A 23,951-nucleotide genomic window follows, 5' to 3' on the forward strand; every position below is an offset into this window, starting at 1 on the left:
TATTTAAAGAAATAATGTCTGAAATGTATCAAAATTTTTGAAAGATCTGGTCCTGTAGATTCCAGAAGCTTAGAGAATTCTAAATAGTATAAACTCAAGGAACCTACACTAGACACATAATCTGCTAAAACTAAAAACAAAGAAAAAATCTTCAAAGCTGTCAGAGAAAGATGATGTATTCTTTATGTATTTCTTTATTCTTCTATTTAAATAATTGCAGATTTCTTATCAGAAACCATGGTGGCCAGAAAAAAAGTGTAACAGCACTTTTTTTTATCAAGATTTTATTTTTAAGTAATCTCTACAGCCAATGTGCTCCAACTCATGACCCTGAGATCAAGAATATCTTGCTCTGGGGCGCCTGGGTAGCGCAGTCGTTAAAGCGTCTGCCTTCGGCTCAGGGCGTGATCCCGGCGTGCCCGGATCGAGTCCCACATCGGGCTCCTCCGCTATGAGCCTGCTTCTTCCTTTCCCACTCCCCCTGCTGTGTTCCCTCTCTCACTGGCTGTCTCTCTGTCACATAAATAAATAAAATCTTAAAAAAAAAAAAAAAAAAGAATATCTTGCTCTTCTGACTGAGCCAGCCAGGCACCTTGGAACAGCATTTTTAAAGTGCTGAAAGAAAAGAACTGCCAACTGCAAATTTATATCAGGTAAAAATATCCTTCAGAACTAAGGTGAAATAAAGATGTTCTCAGACAAACTAAAATAATTAATTTCTAGAACCTTTTCTAAAGGAATTTCTAAAATAAATTCTTCAGGCAAAAGGAAATTTGAAAGATCAGATATGAAGAACAATAGAAATGGTAAATTTTATGTTATGTGTATTTTACCACAAAAAAAGTAAAAGGGTAGAGGTAGTTATATTGTGAAAATACTAATTAAAAGAAAGTGGGAGAAGTTACTTTAGTATTAGACAAAATAGACTTCTGGGAAAAGAAATTACCAAGGATAAAGAAAGATACTGCATAATGATAAAAAGGATCAGTTCATCAAAAAAAAAAAAAAATGGCAATCCTAGATTTGTATGCACCTAACAACAGAGCTTCAAAATACATGGAACAAAAAGTCATTAGATAAATTAATTATTTAGATAAGTTACATTTAAAATTATTGTATTTATGTAAAATTGTACAAAATATAGATTAATTTACAGCAACAGAAATCAGGTGAATGGTTGCCTGGGTACGAGAAGGTAAGATTATCAAGGGGCACAAGGAAACTTTCAGGAGTGGTAGATATGCTCATTATCTTGATTGTAGTGATAGTTTCCTGTGTATATACATATTTTAAAATTTACCAGATTGTGTACTTTAAATATATGTTGTTTATTATATATTAGGCTTTAATAAAGCTATATAGAAACTTTAAAGAGATAGACTTTAACAGATTTAATCTTCCACACTCATCTTAGTTTATAGACTCCAGATTTCTTCCTCTTCCTATTCTTCTTCCCTACCAAATATGCTGTTGATCTTTTTTGGAACTCTGGCATCTTGATGACTACCTTTGCTTTTGGATAGCCCCTTTCTGGCCATACATGAAGGAAAGTCAAGGTACTGAGGGAAGTTCTCAAATGTCTGACTTTACCCTTCCAGCTTGGAAATTATAATCTGATCTAAAGGGAGAGAGTATGAGACAGATATTTAAAAAAGTTGTTTAAGATCTTGAATCTTGAAGTCATGAAACTACCAGTAATTTATAAGCTTGGTCTACTGGAAGTTTAGTCCCCCCCCAACACAAAGCAAACACATGAAAAGATGCTCAATATCATTAGTCATTAGGAAATACAAATAAAACCCCCAAAGAAATGCTACTTCAACTCAATAGGAAGCCATAATAATAATTTTCAAAATGGAAAATAACAAGTGTTGGCAAGGATGCGAAGATGCTGGAATCCTTATACAATACTGGAAAATTGTATGCTTATGGTCTGAATGTGATATCTTTCGGATGTGATCTGTGGTTTCTTTTGTTTGATGTCATGTGTGCTTGTATTTCTGCTCATTAAATGATTGTAGAAGGGTTTTATAAGTATGTGCTGCCTCTGGGACATTATAAATTTGTGAGTAATGTAAAACAGAGAGGCCAGGCAAGTGTTAGGATTTTAGAAGAATCCTAGAAAGGAAAAAGTCTTCAGATTATACAGTTGATCCTTGTACAACATGATTTGAATTGTGCCGGTCCACTTACACATGGATTTTTCTCAGTAAATACAGTACTGAACTGTTAATGTATTTTCTCTTCCTTATGATTTTAATAGCATTTTCTTTTTTTAAGCTTACTTTATTGTAAGAATACAGTATATAATATATATATAAAATACAAAATATGTGTTAATTATGTGTATTATTGGTAAGGCTTCTGAATCAACAGCAGGTGATTGGTAGTTAAGTTTTGGAGGAGTCAAAAGTTACACACGTATTTTTGACTGTGCAAGGGTGGGAGGAAGGGTTGGTGCTCTTAACCTCCCACATGGTTCACAGGTCAACTGTAATTAACTGGAAGAGTAATTTGTGTATTCTTGGAATACTAATAGGTAACTCCTGTATGAATGTTCTGAATTTTGAAAAAGATTTTACTATATGCAGTGTCATTGATTCTTATAACATCTCAGTGATGTGTCATCACCTTTTTTTCATGAGGGAGAAAACTACTTACATTTCGGTGCACTTAATGCTAGCCTTCTGAATTTTTTGCTTGGTTAGAGATCACTTAATTTTATCAACATCAGCAAGAGATGATCCTTTTCCAACTGAATTTTCTCCATTCTTCCTGGAAGGAAAAGTTCCCTCATAAGTCTCCTAGAGCTTTTGCAGTTCAAGGCAAACACTTGGCCCTACCCCTAAAATGCTTCTGGGATTACAAAGCAATTGGAAAGTAAATGTCAGTTTGAAAACTACTACTATTGCAGGAGAAAACAATACGGAAGCAGACACCTTGGGGCTGAGGGAGGGAGCCTCTCAGGATAGGATGTGTAGAGGTAATGGGCAGTCCATTGTGTATCCATTATGATGTGTACTATGTCAGGTATAGAGATTTAGAGAGAAAAAAGCTGCTGGGAAATGTGATCTTGCAGATATGGATGATTTGATAGTGATCTTCACTCTGTGTAAGCCTTAGATCTGTATTCTTACTTGATGTTTTCTCATCTATAAAATAGGGATAATAATATTGTCTTTCTCAAAAGATTCTCTTAAGGATAAAGAAAGATCATGCATTACAAATCACTTAATGCCAGACCTGATGTGGAGTAAACAGTTGATACATATTAGCTATTAATATTAAATCATCATGATGAAGACAAAGTTATATACTCTAGTAGTAGCGAATATGTGAAGAGAACATTTGGAAGTGGGGGGAAGACGATCACAGAGAAAACTTTCAGTTAGACAGAAAAGACTTGGAGGAAAAAAGGCTCAGACAGGAAAATTTCCATGAATGGACGTTAGGACCACCAGCTGTTCAGCCTGATCTGAGCTAAAGGATAGGTCTTGAAGAATAAGAGAGGAAAGATTTCTTCTTCTAAGTAATCGTGAAAGCAGTGAGGTAGAGTATTCTCTGGACTTAAGGGTGGAAGTGGAAGGAAAAGCAAGGGTGGAGTTAGGAAAGGAAGTGCCAGCCTATAAAAGTCTTATCAGTGCACTCATCTTTATCAGGCTGCTTTAGATAACGAGATTTTGGATTTGCAAATCATTTATTCTAGATCATCAGACATTATAATTAAATAGAATCAGAATTTAGTTAAATAGATATTTATCGAGCACTTCTCACATGTAAAGCAATGTCTTATGTAACTTTGTTAAACTTGGTATGTTCCTATAAGACAAAGCCCATATTCTTCAGGAGCTTGTTTAGTTGAGCAAATGGATATACAATGCAGATGGCCGGTTTTGGTTAAAAGGTACTAAAGGAATTGATAAGGAAAGAATACATTCTCAGAGAGTCATGGTCTAACGAGGAAAAATACCGGAAATCATTCCTGAGTGTTGTTGGTACTAGAAAGTGATTTGGGGGGCACCTGGGTGGCTCAGTTGGTTGGGTGTCCGCCTTCAGCTCAGGTCATGATCCCAGGGTCCTGCTCAGTATGGAGTCTGCTTCTCCCTTTGCCCCTCCCCCCACTTGTGCACACGCTTGCATGCACACTCGCTTGCTCTCTCACTCTCACAAAAATAAATAAATAATTAAAAGTGATTAGGATAAAATGTTAGTGGACCTTATTTTGGGAGACTTCCCAATTTGTTTATTCACATGTTTTCTCTGCTGGAGATGGTTACACTTGGAGCACTGTATTGGCTTGCTATTGTTATGTAACAAATGACTCCAAAGTTCAGTGGCATTAAACAGCAAGTATTTATTATTGTTTATAAGTCTAAGGGTCAGCTTCTTGGAGGTTAGCCAATCTAGACTGCAGTTGGCCTAGACATCTCTGCCCTTTGGTCTAGTGAGTAAGCTGAGCACGTTCTAATGTGATGGTAGAATACAAGAGAGCAGGTGGAAACATGAAAGGCCTTGTAAAAGCCTATGTTCAGAGATAGGTCACTGTCATTTCAGCCTCATTCAGTTGGGCACAGAAAGTCACATGGCCAACCAAACCTAGGGCTAAGAGATAGGGAAGTATACTTGACTCATGGAGGTGAAAGAGAGTGAGTGAAAATTTCTGAACACTTATTAACCACAGGCTCTGAGAACACTGACAAAGGTTTGTCAAAAACGCCAAATAGTTTGGGGCCCATGACATTGATTTCCACCATGTAAGTCATGCCCCTGGCTAAAACTGGAACTTTGAGCAGAACTTTCTATTTACATAGCAAATTCAAATTAACAAAAAACTTTCATATATGTTATTTTAGAACTGTTTATTTATATAAGAAAAGATTTGCATTCCTAAATTAGAGTCAGACACATGATATGGCAATCCCAGGTTAACATTCTCTAGGAATGAATAGACAGGAATAGTTATCACCTGATTTAATACAGAAGAAATTCTGAAACATTTTTAATACTCAGGAGCCATTTTGGGCGCTCAATGCATCAAGTATTTCTTTGTCTTTTGGTCAAGAACAGGAAGATTGGAAGAATGGCTTCTACATCCTTCTCTTTTTCTAAAGTCTGACTCTACACTAGGAAAAAGAAACCATAGTTTTCTTTCTTTGATATCAGATGGATGGAAAACTGATTATTTTGGTTGCTTCTATACTTTTCTCTCATTCCAAAAGCCTAGAAGATTGGAATTGATTACTACTTTTCCTTTGAACATAACTAGATTTGAAAGCATTTGTCAACTAGTATTTGGCAGTGGTTAGAAGATGCCTCAGTTGGTATAGCTTCTAGTTTCACTTATGATTTGATTTGGGTATATGGCCCAAACTATTAGTCTCCCACCTAATAGCCATTCCTTACCTTCTTCCTTTCTAAAAGGGCCTCGCTTTTGTTCAGGGACAGGCAGCTATATACCTCAGGGGAAGCTGATTCCTTCCCAACCTTACTTGTAGGTGGTTTTTAATTACTTAAAATAAATCATGTTAATTCTAATCTCTTTACCAGTGATTGGCTTGGGAATGGCCAATGAAGTAAAAATAGAATTCTCCTGGGGGGGGGTCTGAGAAAGATTTCTTAACTTTTAAAAGAAATGCACTGAGAAAAATGGTCCGTTTTTACGCTTTAGACACAACTGTGTGAAGAAGTGATGCTGGCAGCTGCTACAGCCATTTTGCTACTATTAAAGGACAGACGTGAGCACAAAAGCCAATACTCTAAGGTTAGCAGAGCAGAAATTGGAAAGGATTTGCATCAGTAAAGATACCACGGAGCCACTGAATTAATCAACCCTAAAAACACCTTATTTCAAGACTTCTTTTCTTGTGTGAACTATTACATTTGTGTAGTGTTCCACTACTTTTTTCCCTTTTGTTTGCCGCTGAAAATGCCCTAATTAATTGAAAGTAGGACCCTGTAGTAAGATGCCCTACATCTTGCCCTGCCTTGACCCTCAAGGAGGTAATAAATATGGTGATCAGGAGCATGGGCTTTGAAGTGTGCCAGACCTATGTTTCAATCTTGGCTCTTGCCTTTTATTAGCTGAGTAACCTTGGATAAGTTATTTAACCTCTTTTAGCTTCCTTTTTTTTTCTTCATCAATGAAATGGGAATAATAATATTAGCTCTCTTATAGGGTTATTAGGATTAAGTAAGATAAATGCATTCCCAGCCTTAACACAGTGTCTATCACAAACTTAAGTATGCACTAAATTCTTATTATTTATTAATGTTCGAAAATCCATTGTATACCATGTGCATTCAGCAAATATTGATTAGACACGTAGTTTGTAAATTGAGTATTGGGGACAGCTTGCTTTTCTCTTGTGGAGACAGAAATCTAAGCTGTGAGAGGAGTTATATTTATGGGAGAAAGTTTTACAGTTTACAAGAAATTGTAAAGCTCTTAATGGAGGGATCGGATAGCTGAGAGTTCTTTATTCTGTGTCCTTTTTTCCTCCTCTAGGGGAGGAGGAGTTGGACTACCCAATCCGGCTACCCTGACTTTTGAGGTAATGCTTCAGAGGGCCCTGACTGCACTCTTCTAGCCAAGTAGCACACTCCTTTGCCATAGTTGGTTGTTCTGATTTGCCGAGTCATGTCCATGCTTTGTTCCCTGGCCCTTTAAGCTGAACTGAGTCACTATTTTCAGGCAGTATTTAAGGCAGAAGTTGGTGGTTATTCTAGAAAATCACTTAGAATGCCACCCTTCACATACCTCTTTTTCTTTGGGGGCAGGTTATCCCCAAAGTAAAGGCATGTGGGTACAGCTGTCTTCTGCTTTTTCTAGAGTACTCATGTGTTCTTTACAAAAGCTTAGGACACTTTCGTGGTGGAGGTGTCCTTCAACCATGCCCTCTAAAGCACAAACATACACACTCACCCTGCCCTTCCCTCCAGGCATGACTCCGCAAACACAAAACATTCTATAGTTGTGGTATGAATAAAAAGCTTGGAAAATCCTGCTCTAGAGAAGCTGCTGTGAGATTGCCTTGGATATGGAATGTCGGAAGCACCCTGAAATGCATTGGAGTACAGAATGAAACAACTGGGCTGGGAAAGAGGAGACTGGTATTTTATGAAAGACTCACTTCAGAACCTTAGGAAGTCACTTTACCTTTTCGTGTCTGTTTATTCTTCCCCAGTTAATAACTATATATCAACTGAATAATAACTTATTTAATCATGAATATTTAATTTGTGAATTATACATTTATTTGGATAATTATTTAATGTTTTATTATATAATTCAATGCTTCCAAGAGATCAGGGTCTATGGTTCTACTAGTTATTGTAACATTAGCACAATTCCTAAATTACAGTATGTGCTCAAAAAATAATTGTGACTAAAGAAATGAATCTATAACATGAGTAGGCTCTGAGAGAGGATTCCTAAGGTGCCTTCCTGTCCTATAAATAAGGGGAAAATTCTATTTCCTCATGCTCTCCTTAGTGTAAAACTGCAGAGTGTTTTCTTGAGGAATACAAATGCCATTATATTTTCAGTTCCTGAAGCACCAAGATACTGGAGGGACTGGAAAGAACTTTTGAGGAAAATGTGGCTATTTTAACTTGAGAAGAGTGAATTTGTCAAAACTTGAAAGTATATGCATCTATGCATTTAAAGACCAAGGTAGGGTCGTATAAAGATAAGATCATTACTTTGGACTATTTGGTCTCAATCAGAGAAAGTCCAATTCTTCATGTTTTGAAATAAATTTGGGAGCTTCCATTAAAGTAATTGGGAAACTGAAGAATTCTGTAGGAGAAATTGACTCCTACCTATATGTGAGATGCCTCTGATGAAGGGACATCTTGAAGTAATATGCAACTCTTGATGACACCTCTTCAACACTTAGTAAATCTGACCTTTCCTTTCATCTGTCATTGTGCTGAATCACATGGCCCAGCAAGCAGCCAACACATTGCAACCAAACTTCACAATTGCTGGCTGGGAACATGTGCTCTCTCAACTTGATTAGTGATATTACCAGTGTTTAAACCCATTTCCTGTCACCTTGGTGGATGGAGGTTACTTGACAGGAAGTCATTCTGCTGTCATCCAGCAGGGCTGCCAATGCAGCTCTTTAAACTTATCGGTGAGTAGAGGCAGCCAGCTTTACTCTGGTCTAAAGCTTTTGCACATGTGGAGTAATGCAGGCATTTAGCATGTCATGGAAGTACCTAGTTTTGATACTAATGGAATGTGTATTTCCTTGAGATTTCTAAGTTCTCAAAGGTTTTGGCAAACGCTGACATGAAAACTGTTTTAGTTAAAAATGAGCTTATTTTGTGCTTAAAGGGTCATTTTGTATTAGCTGTGTCTTCAAGTCGATTTTGAAAAATCACCTCTTTGGGAGTGGGCAAAAAAGAAGTCCCAAGAGGCGGCACATTTCCTCTAATAAATTCAAGCAACTTTTTCTTTGTATTGAAGATATTATTTGTCATACATTTTCCTTGTCATACTGAGCATTCCCAGACCATCATTTAAAACAGATTGGTAATTTGGCCCTTAATTTTGGCACCTGTACATCTTTTAAAGCTCTGGTCTGTGTTTGGAGACTTAACTACTCTGTAAGTTAATACCCTTTTAGGGCCTAAACACCACCATTAACAGCAAATTGGCCTCTCAGGATACTGGATAGAACCATTTTTTATATTTATTTGTTTGATCTTTATTAGCCAAAGGTTGTCCAACAGCTCTAAAGGAGTGACTTGCCCATGAGGCTTGGAGGCATGTTAAATCTTTCTCTATAACTTCAGGGTTAGGACCACTGTAAGTACTTTGGGCTGCTTGTGATTGCAACCTCCGTTTCTAGGCAGCCTTGAAAACCCAGCCATAAGCTTCTCTTATTCTCTGGCCCATTGGCCTTGTAAGGTCTTGTAAGTCCTAAATCTTCATAGCTGGAGGAGACCACAGAGATCATCTGGTCAAAACCACTTATTTCACAAGTAGGGAAACTGAAGTCCAAAGGAGGGAAGTGATTATGTAGATGCCTATTCCATTTACTTTTCCTCCTCACTAGCACTAACTCATCCTCTGCTAGGGAGAAAGACTCTTTAAAATTAAAGAGGCTTCATTCCACATAATATCTGGGTATGTTTATTTTAGGACAACCCCTAAGCACAGTGCCTGGCATGAATGAAGTACTTAAAAATGTATATTGAAAACACATATCAAAATGGCTTCAAAGTAACATTCTATTGAAGGAAGAGCATTTTACCTAAAGAGTCTAGATTCCCAATCCTATTAGTAGCTCATCCAGGCATGACTGATGATTGTTGAGTTGTCAGTATTCTGAAATTGTGCAATTAGCATTCATCCTCATGAGGTTTTTGTGTTTATTTTTGAAGTATTTGACTAAGTTTTTGCTGATTCTTGGGTGGTAGGGGTCGGCATGATTAAAGAATCCTAGATTTTTAGGGTTGGATAGCCTCTTAGAGGTCATCTATGCCAATATACTTTCTAAGCCTTGCTTGATTTTCCCTTTGCAGTGAATTTGCCAAATTGTTAACAAGGTTTTGCTTATTGTACTTATAGTATAGGAAAGCTCCTCATTCCATGAGGTGGTCCAGTCATCTTTGAACAGACTTAGAAAGCTATGCCTTAAAAAAAAAGTTCTGATCTTTAGCAATATCTTGCATCTCTTAAAATTTCTGTGCATTGGTGGTAGTTCTGATCTCTGGAATCAGTGGAGTCAAATCGAATTCCTCTTCCATAAGACTGTAATTCATGAGTTGGCTTTTCCCCATTTTTGGTGGGTAAAATTTTAACATTATTCCTGCTTCTAAGGGAAGATGAAGATTCCTAAACAGGCTGATTCCATAGTTGTTTTTCTTCAAGAATATGTTTTATTTACTTTTGTAATATTTCGTCCTTACAGAGTTTTGAGGTAGTAGCTCATAAATACATTTAATTTCCTTCCTAGTCTTTTGACTTTCCAAAACGATGGTTGCTTTATGTCTTTGTTTGTAATTTCAGTATTGACAAGTATCATTTGATGTCCTCTTTAAACAGAGTAAAGAATCTCATTCCCCCAAAAATCTCACTGAGTTTTGGGTTATTTCTTCATGTGACAGCAGCTGTGGTCACGACCAGAGAGGATTCTAAAGGTCTTCCATTAATAATTGGTCTTTGGGTACTTTTATGTTCTGTCCAAAATAAGTGAATAAATGGATAGTAATAGAGTGTATCACTCCACTGCTCAAAAAGTTTGACTATGACGGTCATGCTATGACTGTCATAGACATTTATGTCTAAATGTTACAGTACAATGCTTAGTGTGATCCACAGGTGGGCAGCATCAACATTACCTAGGAGGTTATTGGAAATGAATTCCTAGGCCCCACCCAGACCCATGTGATCAAAATCTCTGGTCCCAAAACTCTGTTCTAATAACTTTTCAGGGGATCCCTATGCACACTGAAGTTGGAGATGCAGTGGCATAAACTTCTTATAGACTGACATTCAACATCTACTGAACTGCCCAAACAACTTTCCTTCTTCTTTCCTTGTCTACTCTTTAGCTTTGTCCAAATTCAAATACTCGATATTCCATAGTAGAACCTAAAGTCACTTTCCTACTAATTTTTGCTCACACCTTTCACTTGACTACAAATGTCCTGACAGCCTTTTTTACTTAAGGTCCAGTTCAAATGTGGCCTTTTCGTTCTTTTTTTTTTTTTTTTAAAGATTTTTATTGATCTATTTACTGGAGAGAGAGAGATGGTGCACACTTGCACAAGGCGGGGGAGAGAGTAGTGGGGGAGAGAAAGGGACAAGCAGACTCACTGAGCACAGAGCCCAGGGTGGGGCTTTATCTCAAGACTCTGACATCACAACCAGAGCTGAAACCAAGAGTCAGATGCTCAACCGACTGAGCCACCCAGGTGCCCCTAAATGTGGCCTTTTCTATAAAGACATCAGGAAGTCCTCAACTATAAGTGGCTTCTTCTATTTTTTTGAACTGTCATAGCAATTTGCATCTCCCTGCACATTGCATTCTTTTCTAAATTGGAGTTATTACTTATTTCTCCAAGCTTCTGTTCATCTCTGTATTCCACGCTGATTTAAGAAGAGGTCTCTTTTTTAACTTTCCATAAGCACGTATTCAGGGATCATGAAATGTTTGTTGAGCAAATGAAATAATCTTCTATCAATGGAAAAGCAACATACTCAGAATTTAGACATCTGGATTCTAGTCTAAGGTCTGCCATCAGTCTGTTTGATTTCTTTGAGCAAGTTTCTTCATCTCTCAGAAGATCATTGTTCTAATCAACAAAGTAGGAGGGTTGGACTAGCTGGTTGTTTTCCAAACAATGGTCTGTAGAAGAATGCCAGTCTTTGATGACGTTTTTAGCAACTTAGGATGAAATGACAGTATGAGAAAAATGTGGGAAGTTTTAATGAGGCTATATTTATTTAATTTTTAGGTTCTAAGTTATGCCCTCCCCACATCTTTGTCATTTAAATGTCTATAACATTATGAAATGGTGCTGATAATTGATGGTAGTTGATATTTTATTTTATTTCATTTTAAAGATTTTATTTATTCATTTGAGAGAGAGAGCACAAGTGGGGAAAGGGGCTGAAGGAGAAGAAGAAGCAAGACTCCCTACTGAGCAAAGAGCCCAAGGCGGAGTTTGATCTCAGGACCCCAAGCTTATGACCTGAGCTGAAGGCAGATGCTTAACCAACTGAGCCACCCAGGTGCATGGGTAGTTGCTATTTTAAATGTCTTTATTTTGCTAAAGCAAATGACCATGAGATAATGAGCAACCCTGTTTTGATGCCCTCAGTAATTATTTTTTTTGCAGTGTTACTGGTCTATGAAATCCATACATAAGTGAATCACTGGCTTGGATGTTCTCCAGATCTCCTCCCAAGGTTAACATTCTATAGTCTGTGAATTGTAGTTGGATCAGGCTTGGGCACAAAACCCCTGTGGAGAACCCAGGTGCTACAGGAACTGAAGTTTGGAATTCTGCAAGAGACTGACTGTGTTGTCCCTGTGGTCCACTGTATAATTAGTACTTCAGGATGGTAGCAAGGATATGTGGCTGCCAGTAACCATGCTCTGGGAGGAGGTTGGAAGCTGGCCCTGGTGCTTGGAACTCTTTTAAGATCCTTCAAATTATCTCGAAAAGCATTTGCACTGTAAAACTACATCATTGAACCATAATAGAGATTTTTACAATTCCCCCCAACCCTTGAAAAGTTTTTGGTTCACGTTTGACAGGGCAACAGAATTTTCAGGTATAAGCTAAGGAAGTGGTGTCAGTAGCAGTTCTTCTAAAAAGATGCATGTTTTCAGATACAGGACTGAATTCTATTGTGGTAATAAAGGGACCATTTAAGAGAAGCTTATCAAACTGTCCTCAGGATTGCTTAATTCTGTTTCCATTCTAGTCCCCAAGCACTGAGTCCGGCTGCTTTAGTGTCAAGCAAACTGACTCTAATACTCTTTCTGTATCTAATTTTACAGTAGCATATCTCTCGATTATTAGCACATTAAAGGCAATATACTTCTAGCATAGAAATCTGATACTAATTGGCTTTGGGATATTTTATTTAAAAAACATTTTCCAAATGGAGCTGTGAATTGTTAAGTTTCTTTATTCAGGACTAAAGAAAACATTAATTCTGCCAGGAAAAGTTGGTCTAGCAGGGCAGAAATATTAGAGTCTTGGAGTTTACCTGTCAATCTTGTATTTTCATGTCCTTTGCCTAGAAACAAGCCTACAAGCTAATTGACTTTTCTGTTCCTTTCCTCTTGGCCTTTCATTTTTCTGAACATGGAGACTCAAATTAAAACAAAGATAAAATTCCAGGGGAAGCTGGCATTGATCAAGGTTTGGATTAAATTAAATTAAGTGCTTTTTATTGAACTCAGCAGCATTAGTTATTAAAACCAGAAGGCTTTACCCTGGCTAGTGTAAAAAAAAACAATACAATGACTCATACTGCGGCACAGATTTTATGGGGAAATTAAAGCACTCGTTTTCTCTTATTCCATTAAAACTTTTGCAGACAAACACATGTAAACAAGATCAGGAGATGGAAAGCAGTGAAGAGTCAGCCTTCCTGGGCTCTAGCTTTCAGTTGTGGGAGTTTAGGGAAAAAATCTTACCTGGGAAGAAAACTGGAAGCATAGTGGGATTTTTTTCTTTGGAGGGCGTAAGTCAGACAAATTGGCAAGGTGCTCCTTTGTTTCTGTAGTGACTTGAAGTTATGTATATGGGGACAGGGGAGAGGGCAGCAGCAGAGTGTACCATAAAGAACATTAACCAGGAAATTTGACCCCCAGATCCCAGCTTTAGTTCCATTGCATATAGCCTGGTCAGCCTTGGGTAAGACACTTCACCTCTCTGCTCCTGGTTTCTCAGCTGTAAAATAAGGGGCTAGATTGGCCTAAAGGCCCTGTTGTCATTCTGTCATCTATTTCTATGTTTTGTTTTATGGTATGGGAGATCATCATGATTTATAGTGAATGCAGCAGTTAACCCAGGCTGGTCCAGGCCAAGTCTGGCCTGCCAGCTATTATTATTATTATTATTTTAAATCAACTAAAAAAGTGCATACTTTATTCAGATTTCTCTAGTTTTTGCATGGGTTCTTTTTCTGTTAAGATATCATCCAGGATACCATACTGCATTTAGTCGTTACGCCTTTTTTAGGTTCCTCTTGATTGTGATAGTTTCTCAGAGTTCCGTTTGTTTTTTATAACCTCGACAGTTTTGAGGCATGCTAGTCAGGTATTTTATAGAATGTCCGTCTTTTGGGGCTTGCCCGATCTTTTTCTCATGATTAGACTGGTGATACAGGTTTTGGGAAGAAAATCACAGCAGTAAGGTGCCATTCTCATTGTATCATATCAACAGTATGTATTATCAACATGACTTATCACTGTTAATGTCAGCTTGATCACCTGGCTGAGGTAGTGTTTGTCAGATTTCTCCACCATGATGTTACTCTTTTCTCCCCTTTCCATCCTGTACTTTGTGGAAGAAAGTCCTTATGTACAGCCCATAGTTAAGGTGTTGGGGATTTATGAGAACGTAGTATTCTTCTGCATGAGGGATTTGCCTCTTCTCTTCCATTTATTTATTTACTCAATCATTTATTAATATCAGTATAGAATTATGAATATTTATTTTATTCTTTTGGTATAATCCAGTATTACTTTATCTGTTTCATTGCTCAGATCATTCTGGCTTTGGCCATTAGGAACTCTTCCAGTTGGTTCCTGTATCCCTCTGACATACTCCATCACTGAATTTTTGTTGTCATCATCAAGCAGTTCCTTTTGCTACCTGTTCTTTAAATAAAGTTTTACTGAGACATAGCTACACCCATTCTTCTACGTGTTCCCTATGGCTAATTTGCACTACAAAGGCAGAATTAAGTCATTGCTACAAAAACCATGTGGCCTGCTAAGCCTAAAATATTACTGAATCTTTACAGAAAAATGTTTGCTAACTCTTGGTTTAGACCATTCTCTGTGTTTTCCACTAATGAATTATAGCTGTAACTTGATGGAATATAATCTCCAGGATTTTCAGATTTAACTTTATGTCACTTTTTTTTTCATGATCTAGACCCTAGATCATAATCTAGAACATGATCTTGATTCTGAAGTATAAATCACCAGTGGTACTATCAACGAGTCTTTGGTATATACTCACGGATTTGGGTGGTTATGTTCCTTCGGCTATGATTCTTTCCTTGCCCAAGCACTTGACGAGTTGCAAAGTGCCTTTTCTGTTAGTAGTTTTTTCATTGAGAGGGAAAATGTAAAGATCCTGTCTATTGTGTCATTATTCCTTTTACTAACTTGGACTAAAGGAATTCATATAATAAGGTCTGAGTTGTTTAAGTGGCTGTGTATTGTTAAATCCCATGTTGATAGCACTGGTCTTCTCCATGGAAGCAGATAGGTGGAGAACTTGATGTGAAATGAAGAATATTGACTAGTTTTGTATAAGGCCATCAAGCTTATTTCATTGGTAAATTAACTCAAATTAGAAAGGTTCCAGTAGTGAAATATGAGTGCCTTAACCCACTTCTCTTAAGTGTTCTTTAAGCCATATGCTCTGACGTATAGTGAGAGAAAATAAATCATCAGTCTCCATAGTGGTTTAATATGTCTAAACATCTGGATTTAAACATAAATCTTAGTTCAATATGGTTTTCACAGTCCAACATCATCATCTCATCAAATTAGTAAAGTTGTCAATAGAGGGTGATTAGAGAAACGGGGTCATTTATTTCAAATAATAAGTATATTAAAGTCCCAATGAAGCAACATTAGTGTTATAAATTTAAATTACAGTTCAACCTTGTAATAACACAGATAGGAGTGGAGTGGACAAGGATAATACTCCTGTGCTTTCTCTGGTGTATTGAGACTGATATCCTACATAACGCCACACACACAGGGGACAGGATTTGACCCATAGTATGGCCTGATTCAGATTATAGCATAGTGGTGCTTTATAATAGAATTTTACAATAAAAATAAAAATTAAAATAATGGACTGAGAAAGTTAAAGTTCTCTTAGGTACATTAAGCTTAGCACATAATATAAAGGTCTATTTCTTTCTTCTTTCACTGCCAATCTTTTCAAATATGTTGTCTGTCCCACAGCCTTCACTTTTCAATCCACACTCTCATTAGTTCTCTGCAATCTGCCCTTTTCTCTGATTACTTGCCTGAACCGTAACTGTTGAAGATCACCATGACCTCCTAATTGCCAGATCCAATTATCTTTTCCCAGCCTTGGTTTCCTTGATTTGCATCCAACATTTGATTATGTTTTACACCTCTGAGTTTGTGTGTGTGTGTGTGTGTGCGCGCGCGTGTGTTTAAATCTAGTTCTTAGTCCTTAGCTTTTGTCACTATGAAATTTTTTTGGTGATTTTGTTTCCTGTTTTAGCTCCACCTCTATGCAAATAATGGTCAAATCTAAATCTGAAGCTTGATCTCTCTCCCGGGTGAACATTGTCCCGTGGTGTTTGAAGTCTCAGATTCGCTTTTTTTAACCTGTCATTTTTCTTTCTTAAATTTGGTATCTTTCTCCTAAATTTCCTATTTCTATTAATAATATTTCTATTAGAAATAAGAATAATTCCTTATTTCTGCTAAAATTTCTAATTTCTACTACTACTAATAATACTGCCATTCTCAGGGTTGTCTGGGCCTTACCTTAGAGTGACATTTGATATACCTTTCCTCTTGTTTTCCATAGCAGTAAGTTAACTAGTTCCCATGACTTTGTCCTTGCACTGCCCCCCCCTTCTCTAAATATTTACTGAGTACTGCCCACTATGTGCCAGGAATTGTTTTCATATTTCTCTTCCTTTCCCTTCTATCTTAGTTTACTGGTCCACATCTGCAACATTACAGTGACTACCTCAGAATGACTTCTCTGCTTTATTCTTTCTCTGCTAATCTATCTATTATACCCTATGCCAGATAACATTTCTTAAAAAGTGAATTCCGTAGTGTCATTCAAAGAACTATAGTGGCTCCCCACTATAAAGAGAATAAGGTAAAACTCTTAAGATAAATGGTAGAGTTCTTTCATGATTTGGCTCAGGCTTGTCTTTGGAGAGTCAGCCCCCTTCTTGTCTATATAATCCTCTTTTTCCAAAGCAAGTTTCTTCTTAACCCACAAAACTCACCTTTTGTTTGGTCTTTTCATGGCAGTCAGAGTCTGCTTACCTAAAATGTCCTCCCCCTTCCATTTCTCAGTGAAATCTGCACATCTTTCAAATCTCAGCTCATATTTCATTTCCAATGAGATTACATCAGTGGAGAGTGGCAGCATGAAAGGGCAGTATAGTAGATAGATGGAGAACCAAGAGATTTGAACGTAGAGGATTTACCTCTGCCAGTCACCATCTGGGTGACTTTGGACAAATCACTTTACCTGCCCAACCTTCCTTTCCTTTTCTGTAAAAGTCAGAATATACTGTTATGTTTACAAGGATGTTGAGAGGATTGAAGAAAGACATGCTGACTCTCCAGGCATAATATCTGGCACCTAATGATTACCCACAAATGTTTGTTGTATCTGAGTCTCCAAAGCCAAATTGAGATAACATTGTTTGCACAGTCATTTTTCCTTCTTTGTATTTACTGCCCACTATGGTGAGTTATCTCTTTGTAATCTCTCTCTTCTCTCCCTTTCTCCTTTCCTCCTTCCCCCCTCTCTGTCTACCACCTAGCAGAGTACTTTTGGCATAGCATGGGAGCAGTGAATATTGACTTATATATATTATTTCAACTGATGGCACAGAATTTAACTGTAACCATCTCTCTTCTTTTCCCCCACCCTCAGTGATCCCCAAACACTATCCCCACCCCACCCCCCACATACACCCATAATACTCAGATCCAAGCAATAATAGATAAATCTAATTCCAGCCTCAGTTAAAATTCTATCTTTGATCTGCCTTGCCCTTCAGGTAGAGTAGAAGGAGGAAAGAACTTGTCCTTTGATAATGATGAATGAGTTTACAAGATTGGAGTCTCTTTTGTATCCTCTGGTATCCAGGAGGTGTCACTACAGCCTTATACGCATTGTGAAAGGGTAGCATGTACCTTTTGCATGAGTGGACCTCTTATCATAGGATGGGACTCTGGGCACTGGGTTATCTTCAACTGGCCTTTCAAATAGTGAGTGCATGATTATCAGGGAGGAGGCATTGAAATTCAAGGCACAAATCCTTATGTAATCCTGAGAAGTGATGGGGAGTTGCTGGAAGGGTGAGTGATTAGGTTCAGTTGTTTATGGAAAAAATGATTTGAGGTCTAGCATCCAGACAATTTGGAGTTAAATGAAGGAGGATCTATGTTTCCAGGATGCTGAGGCCAAGGTGTGATGATTATTTACAGGCGTGTTCATACCCTTCTTACAAGAAGATTTCATAGGCATAGTACTGGCCGATAGCACATGAAGAGATCTGTGATCTTCTTTCATCTCTTCTGCATGTAGAATTCTCCTCCAGGCTCAACAAAAACTGAGCTTCCTGTCAGGTAGATACTTGAAGACTATCACAGGGGGAAGAAAAACACTCAAAATTTTCTCCTTTAATTTGGCAAAACAAAAGTTTCAAAAAGTTCCTAAAAGGAGAGTCTTTGGATGGCAACGTGTTTGTCTGTACTCCCGTAACCCACATCACAGCTTTCTCTGTTCTCTTTGCTTATGATGAAATATATCGAACTACGTGTTGGCTTGACCTTATGACATCAGGATAAGGACTTTGTAAAATTTCTGCACAGCTAAGCTTGTGTGCAGTATTGTACCTGGAAAGGAGAACTCAGGATAGAATGGTTTGGGCATGGCTAGTGGGAACAATTTTTTTCCTGTTGTGTTAGAAATAAACCAGTGTTCTTGATGGAAGGAAAAGGTACCGTGCTGTGGGACATGCCTTCTGTGAGATGAGGCTCTGACCACTAATGACACTTGTGCTTTTCATTACGATGGAGGTGTTAACCACATCGTGCTGGCCGTCCTCCAGCCCAAGCCATTGCAGCCTCCTGCTTCTGCAGCCTTCCTCGTCTTCGCCTCAGTTGGCTGTAGAATTCTTTGCTTCCTGTCCTAAACTTTTGTGAGGTGTCATGGCTGTTAAACAGCTGCCATGTTGCAGGCCAGATGTCGCTGCATTTTAGTGTGCATGAAATGTTCCTTCTATAAAATATTAGATAGTTTAAAAATCTGTTTTGAAGGTTTGTAAAACACTTAGGATTCCTTCAGATAAGAGGGCTATTTGTATATTCTTAAATTGTATGTGAAAAATGTGCCAAAGTATAAAATACAAAGGGTGGAAATACTGTAGTTCCCTAGTCTTCTGATTGTGGGGATTAGTTGCCACCTATTCCGAGGGGAACAAGTGGATATGATCCAATTAGATTTTTCATAAATCTGTAACAGGATTTCTAATCAAAGGCCTTTAAACTATAGTTGTTGCATCGATTTTGGAGTTGGAAGAGTCTGTTTGACTGAAGTGGGGACTTTATTTAGAAACAGGGAACAAAAAAAAAGGAATAATGCATACTTATGTTATTTTAAAAATTGTTTTATTGAGGTATACTTTACATAGAGTGAAGTAGAGAGATCTTATGTATACAGTTTTACCAGTTTTCACAAATGCATACCTTTGTGTAGCCCATCCCTATCAGCACCCAGTATATTTCTATCACCCCCAAAAAGCTTCCTTATGCCCTTCCAGTCTGTTTTTATCCTGCCCCACCCTCAAATAACCATGGGTCTGATTTCTATCACCATAGATTGAATGTGACTATTGTAGGATTTCATACCAATAGAATTATGCAGCATGTACTTTTTTGTGTCTGGCTTCTTTCACCCAGCACAATGTTTTTGAGATTTACCCATGTTGTTTTTGTATTAGTAATTTGCTCCTTTTTTTGTTGCTGACTACTATTCCATTATGTGAATATACCACACCTTGTTTATCCATTATCCTGGTGATGGACATCTGGATTATTTCCAGTCTTTGTCTATTATGAATAAAGTGAATATGAACATTCTTGTGCAAGGCTTTTTTTAGACATATATTTTTGGTTTTCTCATATAAATATCTAGGAGTGGTGTTGCTGATTCATAGGATGGGTAGATGTATGTTTAATGTTTTCACAAACTGCCACACTATTTTTCACAATGGTTCTACCACTTTACACTCCCATCAACAATATACAAGAGGCTGTCCTACATCCTCTCCAATATTAATTGCTTTTCATTTTACCATTTCTAGTGGGTATGGAGCAGTATCTCATTTTTTTTTCAACTTTTTATTTTCAGATAATTTTAGATTTACAGAAGTTTTGAAATGTTTGTAAGTTTGGATTTGAAGGTTCCTATAAACTCTTCATCTAGTTTCCCTTAATGTTAACATCTTACACACTCTGGTACATTGATCAAAATAAGAGGGTAGCATTGTAACATTACTATTATCTAATTTATAATTTTTATTTGGATTTCCTTAGTTTTCCACTTATGTCCTTTTTTTGTTCCAGAATCCAATCTAGGATACAGCATTGCAATTAGTCTTATTAGGGTTTTAATATGTACTTTTCTGGTGACCAGTGATGATCACTTTTTCATTTATCATTTATAGGTTTCATTTTGTAAAGTATCTGTCAAAGTGTCTTGCCTGTTTTGGGGGGGAGGGGGATTATTTGCCTTTTTATCTCTGATTTTTTAGGAACTCTTTATTTGCTCTGGATATAAGTCCATTGTTAGATACATGTGTTGTGAATATTTTTTTCACAGTCTGTGGCTTATCTATTTTCTTTATGATGTCTTCTGATGAGTAGAAGTGAATCAGAAAGAGGACCCAGATTTAATAATTTTAAAATTAATCTGAAAAGAAGAACATACAACGATTTCTTCAAAGAGGTAGGTTGAACTAAGTTTGTCCAGGCATTGAAATATAAACCTGAAGGGGAATATATCAGAAATGGACCTAATAATAATAATAGCAATAGTACTTGCTAATACTTGCCTGGGTGCATACTATGTAGCCGACCCTTTGTTTATTACTTTGTAGGCACTATTTTATTATAGTCTCACAACGTAATCCTATGAGGTAGGATTATTAATCTCCACATTTAACAGTGAGGAACCCAAGGTTTAAGGAAGGTAAATAATTTGTTCAAATTACAAGTAGAAAATGATGAATTCAGGGTTTTAATCTAAACGGTCTGACTCCTGAGCCTGCAGGCTTAATTTCCGCGGCATTCTGACAGAAAGAAAGAAAATCAGTTAACATCAGTGTATGTGGCTATAAACATGGAAATCAAGAACTATGGAATCTTGTTTCCTGATGTCATTGCTGTGGCAGAAAGTGCATATTGATAACTTTCTGGAAAACATTATTTTATCCTTGGGTAAAACAGGTGCTCTTCTATCCAGAGCACCATGTGTTCACCATACTTCAAAATGATGGAATCAGAGGTGGTGGTGATCAATATATTCAGGAACAAATATACAGGGTGTATCTTAGAAAAGTGAAGAAATCTTTCCCAGAATCCCCACAGTAGAATCCGTTTTTATTTCAATGGCTATTCCCAAACCAATCACTGGTGAAGAAATTGGAATTACTATGATTAGCTTATAGTAATCAAGATCCACTTACCTAATGTTGGGAAGAAATCAGTTTCCCCTCAAGCATAGCTGCCTATTCCTGAACAAAACTGAAGCCCTTTTATAATGGAAGAACTGATATATGAAGCTGAGAGAGAACATAATGAAAATGTCAAAGTACCCAGAATATGGACGAAAGGAACATGGTTCTTAGTCACTGGATCCCAGGACCATAGCATTAGAAAACCATCATTAAAACTTCTTCCACTGATGGAAACATGAGAATGATAAAAGGAAGAACACTTTTATATATCTTACAGAACTTATTAACTGAAGAGGTAATGAAGAGTAAAAATAGAAATATGTTCAGAGGAAAGGTTGAAAGATTTAGTGAATGGTAGTTCTATGAGTTATTTAGGGGAGCTAGCCTGTGACAGGGAGGAAATAGGGACATTCCTAAACTTTGAAGTTGATGTCCAAGAGGACAACTATGTTAAATTTTTAAAAATCTCACTGTAAAACTTTAGGATATTCCGTATGTCTGAACAACTTGTCTTTTCCAGAATATGACATTATATCTTTATGTTATTATATATGCACCTATCTTTGGCTCTCTTCATCCTTTAAGACTCAACTCAAAAGGCACGTCTTCTGTGAAACCTTACCCAACATTCCAGGCAGTCAGTCTCTGTTCTGTGTTCCTTGGAATTTCTTCTATTTTTCTATTTTAGCACCAATTTCAGTGTTTAGTTTTATAGCCTAAATTTTCACTGGTGAATAGCTGGATGGCAAATCTTGAGTCAGAGAGATCAGAGAGGGGACAAGAATGTACAATCCTCTCGTGTACCCAGAACTAGAAAACTGGGTATTGGTTAAGTACAGTGATTCCTACTACAAGTATTATTCCTGTTGTGAACTAAAGCTTAGAGAAGTTAAGTAATTTGTTGAAGGTCAAACAACTGTAACATAGCCAGGATTTTAACCAGTACAATATCAAGACTTTTTGACCACTGTATCACATTTTAATTTACTCCACACTTGGCTATCATTGAGAATACCTGTAAGGAAGAGGGATGCTACTCTCCTTTAGCACTTTGGCCCTCGTTTACAGGCATCATTCTACTCTTCCTTGTATGTCCTTTCTTGCATAATCAGTTTCTCAGCTACAAGGCTTTTCTTATTCTTCATTATTTCCTCCACGGATCTAACACACTGTTTTGCCATATTAGGTGCTCATTGAAAATTGAATTAACTGAATTGTATCTTATTGTGCTTCAGTGATTCAACAGTGCTGGGCTGTGGCTTGGAAGTAAAACCCTCATTGCCTCAGCTTCCCCTTAGATCTCCCCAGTAAATGGCTACGACATAATCTCATGCCTGTGTTCTGGAATACATTAACATTTTCTATTTTAAGATGTCTTATTTTGGCCCTTCCAGAGAGTTATTACTAAAGAAGTTGTGTTTTAAAAAAAGAAACCAGTTACTATGAAAAAACAACTATTTAAATTATAGAATTGTTCTAAAGAAGACAGCAAAAGGGAAAAGGGGCTATTCTAGTTCTCTAAAGCCCAAGGGAACAATAAAATATTTTACATAGTAAAATATATTGTTGTAATTTTTCACATTTATTTTTAAAAAGTAACCTTGTTTTACATATGAGTTTATCCTGTATTTAGGAATATGCATTAACATATTGTCTCTGTCTTTAAGGAAGTTAAAATCTGGTGGGGAGATATAAAGTTAAAAGAAGCAATTGATAAAAGATGCAATTGGTTTATTTATACATGAGTAGAAAGGAGTCGGTGCTATATGTCTTTAGAGGAATATTTGTGGAACCGATGAAATGAAAGAGGTGGTTGAGACCTGGAGTGGTCTGGTAGAGTTTTGGAGAGAACGGAGTTGTCTGGGTGCCGCCTACTTCAGGACTGCTCTGAAGCAGTTTTCTGTGGCTAGAGGAAAACATACCATCTCTCTACTCTCACTTTAAGTTCATGACTTTAAAACACTTGAAATAGGCCTTGATGATTTTCAGCAATCTTTCTGTGTTTCTTGTGTATTCACTCTCCTATTCTTCTCACTTTCTCTTCTCTCCTCAAAACCTACAACCCTCCTGCCCCCCAACCCATTTTTTTACTTTCATTGGCATACAAACATGGGGCCTTTAAGCCTAAGTCAGACCATTCAATTCTTCTGCTCAAAACCTCCCATTGGCTTTCTATGTCACTTAGATTAAAGCTACAGTTCTTACAGTGGCCTACAAGGCTCTGTGGTCTGCCATCCACCTTCTTTAAAAAAAAATTTTTTTTTTATTATATTATGTTAGTCACCATACAGTACATCCCTGGTTTCTGATGTAAAGTTCAATGATTCAATAGTTGCATATAACACCCAGTGCACCATGCAATACGTGCCCTCCTTACTACCCATCACCAGTCTATCCCATTCCCCCACCCCTCTCCCCTCTGAAGCCCTCAGTTTGTTTCTCAGAGTCCATAGTTTCTCATGCTTCATTCCCCCTTCTGATTACCCCCCTTTCTTTATCCCTTTCTTCCCCTACCAATCTTCCTAGTTCTTATGTTCCATAGATGAGAGAAATCATATGATAATTGTCATTCTCTGCCTGACTTATTTCACTTAGCATTATCTCCTCCAGTGCCATCCATGTTGCAGCAAATGTTGAGAACTTGTTCTTTCTGATAGCTGAGTAATATTCCATCGTATATATGGACCACAACTTCTTAATCCAGTCATCTGTTGAAGGGCATCTCGGTTCCTTCCACAATTTACCTATTGTGGACAAT

The 23,951-nt window shown here is 37.3% G+C and overlaps 1 protein-coding gene and 1 pseudogene across 1 annotated transcript in view; one reads left to right on the top strand and one right to left on the bottom strand.

The window, feature by feature from the left end:
• Nucleotides 1–8,966, bottom strand: part of LOC103658697 — a 29,040-nt pseudogene extending 20,074 nt beyond the window's left edge.
• HPSE2 (heparanase 2 (inactive)) overlaps nucleotides 1–23,951 on the top strand; it is a 634,212-nt gene that overhangs the window by 135,952 nt on the left and 474,309 nt on the right. The gene's annotated exons all lie outside the window — the stretch shown is intronic.

The sequence above is a fragment of the Ursus maritimus genome, unplaced genomic scaffold (genome assembly GCF_017311325.1).
Source record: "Ursus maritimus isolate PB19 unplaced genomic scaffold, ASM1731132v1 scaffold_7, whole genome shotgun sequence".
In the NCBI taxonomy this organism is placed as follows: Eukaryota; Metazoa; Chordata; class Mammalia; order Carnivora; family Ursidae; genus Ursus; species Ursus maritimus.